A 9,052-nucleotide genomic window follows, 5' to 3' on the forward strand; every position below is an offset into this window, starting at 1 on the left:
TGCTTGTTATACTTTCTGCTTGAAACTTTGTTTGATTGCAGCTTTGAATCTCGGCAGAGGAACTGAAAGGCAGCAGTTCAAATTAAGTAAAAACCGATCATTTGAGACGACGTCTTCAGTGCCGTAGTCGGCAAGACTTCGAACTTGCGTGGTGAACCCCCAATGGATTTCTAGTCCATCGCCTTAACCACTCGGCCACGACTACCCTGACGGTGGTTTGGATCCACGCAAATTCTCATTTGCTTCGAAATCGGTGCCTCTGCTGTGAACATTCTGGCACATAATCACATGGGTTCATGTGGAATAGTTCCAATTGCAAACATGTTCGTGTCTGTCTCTGTGGCGCAATGGGTCAGCGCGTTTGGCTGTTAACTGAAAAGTTGGTGGTTCGAGCCCACCCAGAGACGTGAGTAACTTTTAATTTTTGCAAACTCATCTGTTGTTTAAAAATGGAGTCTTTGATTCCGTGAATTGAACAGTGGTGAGCATACTGCTGCTGCCTTCCTGTTTCCAATTATAAACAATCGCTTCATCGATCAGTCTTCTGCCAGGCAGCATGGATATTCTACATCCCTTATACCAATACTCCAAGTGCAGCATTCTTGCATTAAAATCCAGCAGGAAAATCGGCCACAGTGGATAATCCATTCTGAAAACCCTATTCTACACTTTCCTCAGGTTTACACATACATGGATTAGAATGGAAAGCTTGCAACTATTACAATTGCCAGAGAACTGCAGCTTCCTTGCATCGCTCTGCACGCTGATCACATGACAACAACCAACCAATCACATAGAGCGGCGCGAGAACACCCCCATTGAATGTATCCAATCAGGGCCTGAGGATTGAACTGCTCTGTCAGATGCAGTTCCAGTACGTTGGAGGACTCAGCTGTGAGCGGATGACTTGTTGCTGTCGCTAGCGCCGCGGCCGAGAAGCGAGCAGCCCCTGCAATCTCTTGTTTTCAGCCAAATGCTAGAGGTATGAATTTCTAATGACAAAATCTTTGACGCTAACTGATTTGGTTGCTGTATTTGAATGCGGTTTAGTGCCTCGCACGGGCCTTGTGATTTTCTTTTTGCGTACGGTTTGCAGTGTGTGATCGCTTAACATTTTGCGACTGAAATTAAATGCAATATCTGATTGAAATTGTTGCTTCATATGGCGTTCGGTCAAATTGAGGAAATTCGGCACTACGAACGGGATTCAAATCGCCTTTTCTCTTGTGTGCTGCTTTTGTCCCTTTCTATGGCCGCGTGCCTCGGGGAATGTGGTTGGAGAATAAATCTTTGGCTGCATTGTTTTTCCTGCTAGTTGTCCATCCAGCTAAACATAGTTTTCTGTGGTGAAATGAATTCAGCAGACGCTACGAAGGAAGAACATATAAATTCTTTCATGGCTTGACTTGGCGGATTCTGAGAAGTTGTTTACCCTGGCTGTGGAGCGTGAACTAGGGGTCAAAGTTTCAGAATAAGGGGCCGGCCATTTAAGATTGAGATGAGGAGAAATTGATTCATTGTAAGGGTTGTGTCTCTTCGGAGTTTTCTAACGCAGAGGGCTGTGGTGGTTCAGCCGTTGAGTACATTCCTAACTGAGATGGATATGTACATTACGGAAATCAAGGTATATGGGGCAAGGTTGGTAATTTTCCGTTGAGGTAGAGGATCAGCCATGATCTTATTGAATGGCGGAGCATGATCGAGGGCCGCATGGCCAAATCCTGCTCCTATTTCTTATGATCTAATGTACCGATTTAGGCCGGCGGTGTTGAGAACTGTGGCTTGTCTGGCTTAGATCATTAAATAAGCATCGCAGTAGGAAGCAGCATCAACTGGAAGATGGCTGCGCGGAAGACGTGCATTTTCTTCAATGGGTTGCAAAATAAAATATTTTCGACGGTTAAAATTGCTTTGACGGTTTCAAGAGCGTTAAATAACGTAGTATTCTCCTTTGGCTTCGGCCTCTCGTAATGTCACAATGGGGTGAAGTGCTTGTTATACTTTCTGCTTGAAACTTTGTTTGATTGTCGCTTTGAATCTCGGCAGAGGAACCGAAAGGCAACAGTTCAAATTAAGTAAAAACCGATCATTTGGGACGACGTCCTCGGTGCCGTAGTCGGCAGGTATCGGACTTGCGCGGGGAAACCCCAACGGATTTCTAGTGCATCGCCTTAACCACTCGGCCACGACTACCCTGACGGTGGTTTGGACCCACGCAGCTTCTCATTTGCTTCGAAATCGGTGCCTCTGCTGTGAACAATCTGGCACATAATCACATGGGTTCATGTGGAATAATTCCAATTGCAAACAATTTCGCGTCTGTCTCTGTGGCGCAATGGGACAGCGCGTTCGGCTGTTAACTGAAAGGTTGGTGATTCGTGCCCACCCCGAGACGTGAGTAACTTTTAATTTTTGCAAACTCATCTATTGTTTAAAAATGGAGTCTTTGATTCCGTGTAATGAACAGTGGTGAGCATACTGCTGCTGCCTTCCTGCTTCCAATGGGAACAATCGCTTCATCGATCAGTCTTCTGCCAGGCAGCATGGATATTCTACAACCCTTATACCAATACTCCAAGTGCAGCGTTCTTGCATTAAAATCCAGCAGGAAAATCGGCCACAGTGGATAATCCATTCTGAAAACCCTTTTCTACACTTTCCTCAGGTTTACACATACATGGATTAGAATGGAAAGCTTGCAACTATTACAATTGCCAGAGAACTGCAGCTTCCTTGCATCGCTCTGCAGCCTGATCACATGACAACAACCAACCAATCACATAGAGCGGCGCGAGAACACCCCCATTGAATGTGTCCAATCAGGGCATGCGGATTGAACTGCTCTGTCACATGCAGTTCCAGTACGTTGGAGGACTCAGCTGTGAGCGGATGACTTGTTGCTGTCGCTCGCGCCGCGGCCGAGAAGCGAGCAGCCCCTGCAATCTCTTGTTTTCAGCTAAATGCTAGAGGTATGAATTTCTAATGACAAAATCTTTCACGCTAACTGATTTGGTTGCTGTTTTTGAATGCGGTTTAGTGCCTCGCACGGGCCTTGTGATTTTCTTTTTGCGTACGGTTTGCAGTGTGTGATCGCTTAACATTTTGCGACTGAAATTAAATGCAATATCTGATTCAAATTGTTGTTTCATATGGCGTTCGGTCAAATTGAGGAAATTCGACACTACGAACGAAATTGAAATCACCTTTTCTCTTGTGTGCTGCTTTTGTCCCTTTGTATGGCCGCGTGCCTCAGGGAATGTGGTTGGAGAATAAATCTTTGGCTGCTTTCTTTTTCCTGCTGGTTGTCCATCCAGCTAAACATAGTTTTCTGTGGTGAAATGTATTCAGCAGACGCTACGAAGGAAGAGCATATAAATTCTTTCATGGCTTGACTGGGCGGATTCTGAGAGGTTATTTACCCTGGCTGTGGAGCCCGAACTAGGGGTCCAAGATTCAGAAAAGGGGCCGGCCATTTAAGATTGAGATGAGGAGAAATTGCTTCATTGTAAGGGTTGTGTATCTTTGGAGTTTTCTAACGCAGAGGGCTGTGGTGGTTCAGTCGTTGAGTACATTCCTAACTGAGATGGATATGTACTTTACGGAAATCAAGGTATATGGGGCTAGGTCGGTAATTTTCAGTTGAGGTAGAGGATCAGCCATGATCTTATTGAATGGAGGAGCATGACCGAGGGCTGCATGGCCAAATCCTGCTCCTATTTCTTATGATCTAATGTACCGATTTAGGCCGGCGGTGTTGAGAACTGTGGCTCGTCTGGCTTAGTCCATTAAGTAAGCATCGCAGTCGGAAGCAGCATCAACTGGAAGATGGCTGCGCGGAAGACGTGCATTTTCTTCAATGGGATGCAAAATAAAATATTTTCGACGGTTAAAATTGCTTTGACGGTTTCAAGAGCGTTAAATAACGTAGTATTCTCCTTTGGCTTAGGCCTCTCGTAATGTCATTATGGGGTGAAGTGCTTGTTATACTTTCTGCTTGAAACTTTGTTTGATTGTAGCTTTGAATCTCGGCAGAGGAACCGAAAGGCAGCAGTTCAAATTAAGTAAAAACCGATCATTTGGGATGACGTCCTCGGTGCCGCAGTCGGCAGGATTCGAACCTGCGTGGGGAAACCCCAATGTGTTTTATAGTCCATCGCCTTAACCACTCGGCCACGACTAGCCTGACGGTGGTTTGGACACACGCAGCTTCTCATTTGCTTCGAAATCGGTGCCTCTGCTGTGAACACTCTGGCACATAATCACATGGGTTCATGTGGAATAGTTCCAATTGCAAACATGTTCGTGTCTGTCTCTGTGACGCAATGGGCCAGCGCGTTCGGCTATTAACTGAAAGTGTTGGTGATTCGAGCTCACCCAGAGACGTGAGTAACTTTTAATTTTTGCAAACTCATCTATTGTTTAAAAATGGAGTCTTTGATTCCGTGAAATGAACAGTGGTGAGCATACTGCTGCTGCCTTCCTGCTTCCAATGGGAACAATCGCTTCATCGATCAGTCTTCTTCCAGGCAGCATGGATATTCTACATCCCTTATACCAATACTCCAAGTGCAGCGTTCTTGCATTAAAATCCAGCAGGAAAATCGGCCACAGTGGATAATCCATTCTGAAAACCCTTTTCTACACTTTCCTCAGGTTTACACATACATGGATTAGAATGGAAAGCTTGCAACTATTACAATTGCCAGAGAACTGCAGCTTCCTTGCATCGCTCTGCACCCTGATCACATGACAACAACCAACCAATCACATAGAGCGGCGCGAGAACACCCCCATTGAATGTGTCCAATCAGGGCCTGAGGATTAAAGTGCTCTGTCACATGCAGTTCCAGTAGGTTGGAGGACTCAGCTGTGAGCGGATGACTTGTTGCTGTCGCTAGCGCCGCGGCCGAGAAGCGAGCCGCCCATGCAATCTCTTGTTTTCAGCCAAATGCCAGAGGTATGAATTTCTAATGACAAAATCTTTGACGCTAACTGATTTGTTGCTGTATTTGAATGCGGTTTAGTGCCTCGCACGGGCCTTGTGATTTTCTTTTTGCGTACGGTTTGCAGTGTGTGATCGCTTAAAATTTTGCGACTGAAATTAAATGCAATATCTGATTGAAATTGTTGCTTCATATGGCGTTCGGTCAAATTGAGGAAATTCGGCATTACGAACGGGATTCAAATCGCCTTTTCTCTTGTGTGCTGCTTTTGTCCCTTTGTATGGCCGCGTGCCTCGGGGAATGTGGTTGGAGAATAAATCTTTGGCTGCATTGTTTTTCCTGCTAGTTGTCCATCCAGCTAAACATAGTTTTCTGTGGTGAAATGAATTCAGCAGACGTTACGAAGGAAGAACATATAAATTCTTTCATGGCTTGACTGGGCGGATTCTGAGAAGTTGTTTACCCTGGCTATGGAGCCCGAACTAATGGTCAAAGTTTCAGAATAAGGGGCCGGCCATTTAAGATTGAGATGAGGAGAAATTGCTTCATTGTAAGGGTTGTGTTTCTTTGGAGTTTTCTAACGCAGAGGGCTGTGGTGGTTCAGCCGTTGAGTACATTCCTAACTGAGATGGATATGTACATTACGGAAATCAAGGTATATGGGGCAAGGTTGGTAATTTTCCGTTGAGGTAGAGGATCAGCCATGATCTTATTGAATGGCGGAGCATGATCGAGGGCCGCATGGCCAAATCCTGCGCCTATTTCTTATGATCTAATGTACCGATTTAGGCCGGCGGTGTTGAGAACTGTGGCTTGTCTGGCTTAGATCATTAAATAAGCATCGCAGTAGGAAGCAGCATCAACTGGAAGATGGCTGCGCGGAAGACGTGCATTTTCTTCAATGGGTTGCAAAATAAAATATTTTCGACGGTTAAAATTGCTTTGACGGTTTCAAGAGCGTTAAATAACGTAGTATTCTCCTTTGGCTTCGGCCTCTCGTAATGTCATAATGGGGTGAAGTGCTTGTGATACTTTCTGCTTGTAACTTTGTTTGATTGTCGCTTTGAATCTCGGCAGAGGAACCGAAAGGCAGCAGTTCAAATTAATAAAAACCGATCATTTGGGACGACGTCCTCGGTGCCGTTGTCGGCAGGTTTCGGACTTGCGCGGGGAAACCCCAACGGATTTCTAGTGCATCGCCTTAACCACTCGGCCACGACTACCCTGACGGTGGTTTGGACCCACGCAGCTTCTCATTTACTTCGAAATCGGTCCCTCTGCTGTGAACACTCTGGCACATAATCACATGGGTTCATGTGGAATAATTCCAATTGCAAACAATTTCGCGTCTGTCTCTGTGGCGCAATGGGACAGCGCGTTCGGCTGTTAACTGAAAGGTTGGTGATTCGAGCCCACCCCGAAACATGAATAACTTTTAATTTTTGCAAACTCATCTATTGTTTAAAAATGGAGTCTTTGATTCCGGGAAATGAACAGTGGTGAGCATACTGCTGCTGCCTTCCTGCTTCCAATGGGAACAATCGCTTCATCGATCAGTCTTCTGCCAGGCAGCATGGATATTCTACATCCCTTATACCAATACTCCAAGTGCAGCGTTCTTGCATTAAAATCCAGCAGGAAAATCGGCCACAGTGGATAATCCATTCTGAAAACCCTTTTCTACACTTTCCTCAGGTTTACACATACATGGATTAGAATGGAAAGCTTGCAACTATTACAATTGCCAGAGAACTGCAGCTTCCTTGCATCGCTCTGCACCCTGATCACATGACAACAACCAACCAATCACATAGAGCGGCGAGAGAACACCCCCATTGAATGTGTCCAATCAGGGCCTGAGGATTGAACTGCTCTGTCACATGCAGTTCCAGTACGTTGGAGGACTCAGCTGTGAGCGGATGACTTGTTGCTGTCGCTAGCGCCGCGGCCGAGAAGCGAGCAGCCCCTGCAATCTCTTGTTTTCAGCTAAATGCTAGAGGTATGAATTTCTAATGACAAAATCTTTGACGCTAACTGATTTGGTTGCTGTATTTGAATGCGGTTTAGTGCCTCGCACGGGCCTTGTGATTTTCTTTTTGCGTACGGTTTGCAGTGTGTGATCGCTTAACATTTTGCGACTGAAATTAAATGCAATATCTGATTCAAATTGTTGCTTCATATGGCGTTCGGTCAAATTGAGGAAATTCGACACTACGAACGGGATTCAAATCGCCTTTTCTCTTGTGTGCTGCTTTTGTCCCTTTGTATGGCCGCGTGCCTCAGGGAATGTGGTTGGAGAATAAATCTTTGGCTGCATTGTTTTTCCTGCTGGTTGTCCATCCAGCTAAACATAGCTTTCTGTGGTGAAATGAATTCAGCAGACGCTACGAAGGAAGAACATATCAATTCTTTCATGGCTTGACTGTGCGGATTCTGAGAGGTTGTTTACCCTGGCTGTGGAGCCCGAACTAGGGGTCAAAGTTTCAGAATAAGGGGCCGGCCATTTAAGATTGAGATGAGGAGAAATTGCTTCATTGTAAGGGTTGTGTGTGTTTCGAGTTTTCTAACGCAGAGGGCTGTGGTGGTTCATTCGTTGAGTACATTCCTAACTGAGATGGATATGTACATTACGGAAATCAAGGTATATGGGGTAGGTCGGTAATTTTCAGTTGAGGTAGAGGATCAGCCATGATCTTATTGAATGGTGGAGCATGATCGAGGGCCGCATGGCCAAATCCTGCTCCTATTTCTTATGATCTAATGTACCGATTTAGGCCGGCGGTGTTGAGAACTGTGGCTCGTCTGGCTTAGTCCATTAAATAAGCATCGCAGTAGGAAGCAGCATCAACTGCAAGATGGCTGCGCGGAAGACGTGCATTTTCTTCAATGGGTTGCAAAATAAAATATTTTCGACGGTTAAAATTGCTTTAACGGTTTCAAGAGCGTTAAATAACGTAGTATTCTCCTTTGGCTTAGGCCTCTCGTAATGTCATAATGGGGTGAAGTGCTTGTTATACTTTCTGCTTGAAACTTTGTTTGATTGTCGCTTTGAATCTCGGCAGAAGAACGGAAAGGCAGCAGTTCAAATTAAGTAAAAACCGATCATTTTGGACGACGTCCTCGATGCCATAATCGGCAGGATTCGAACCTGCACGGGGAAACCCCAATGGATTTCTAGTCCATCGCCTTAGCCACTCGGCCAGGACTACCCTGATGGTGGTTTGGACCCACGCAGCTTCTCATTTGCTTCAAAATCGGTGCCTCTGCTGTGAACACTCTGGCACATAATCACATGGGTTCATGTGGAATAATTCCAATTGCAAACATTTTCATGTCTGTCCCTGTGGTGCAATGGGCCAGCACGTTCGGCTGTTAACTGAAAGGTTGGTGGTTCGAACCCACCCAGAGATGTGAGTAACTTTTAATTTTTGCAAACTCATCTATTGTTTAAAAATGGAGTCTTTGATTCCGTTAAATGAACAGTGGTGAGCATACTGCTGCTGCCTTCCTGCTTCCAATGGGAGCAATCGCTTCATCGATCAGTCTTCTGCCAGGCAGCATGGATATTCGACATCCCTTATACCAATACTCCAAGTGCAGCGTTCTTGCATTAAAATCCAGCAGGAAAATCGGCCACAGTGGATAATCCATTCTGAAAACCCTTTTCTACACTTTCCTCAGGTTTACACATACATGGATTAGAATGGAAAGCTTGCAACTGTTATAATTGCCAGAGAACTGCAGCTTCCTTGCATCGCTCTGCACCCTGATCACATGACAACAACCAACCAATCACATACAGCGGCGCGAGAACACCCCTATTGAATGTGTCCAATCAGGGGCTGAGGATTGAACTGCTCTGTCACATGCAGTTCCAGTAAGTTGGAGGACTCAGCTGTGAGCGGGTGACTTGTTGCTGTCGCTTGCGCCGCGGCCGAGAAGCGAGCAGCCCCTGCAATCTCTTGTTTTCAGCCAAATGCTAGAGGTATGAATTTCTAATGACAAAATCTTTGACGCTAACTGACTTGGTTGCTTTATTTGAATGCGGTTTAGTGCCTCGCACGGGCCTTGTGATTTTCTTTTTGCGCACGGTTTGCAGTGTGTGATCG

At 45.5% G+C, this 9,052-nt stretch overlaps 1 non-coding gene across 1 annotated transcript; it reads right to left on the bottom strand.

Annotated features, from left to right (window-relative positions):
* Nucleotides 1-4,097: 4,097 nt before the first annotated feature.
* On the bottom strand, nt 4,098-4,181 carry trnay-aua (transfer RNA tyrosine (anticodon AUA)). The gene has a single exon. It is a non-coding gene; the product is annotated as a tRNA-Tyr (tRNA).
* Between the last annotated feature and the right edge of the window lie 4,871 nt (nt 4,182-9,052).

The sequence above is a fragment of the Somniosus microcephalus genome, unplaced genomic scaffold, assembly GCF_052327205.1.
Source record: "Somniosus microcephalus isolate GS21.2 unplaced genomic scaffold, FLI_Smic_1.0 unresolved_chr9, whole genome shotgun sequence".
NCBI lineage: Eukaryota > Metazoa > Chordata > Chondrichthyes > Squaliformes > Somniosidae > Somniosus > Somniosus microcephalus.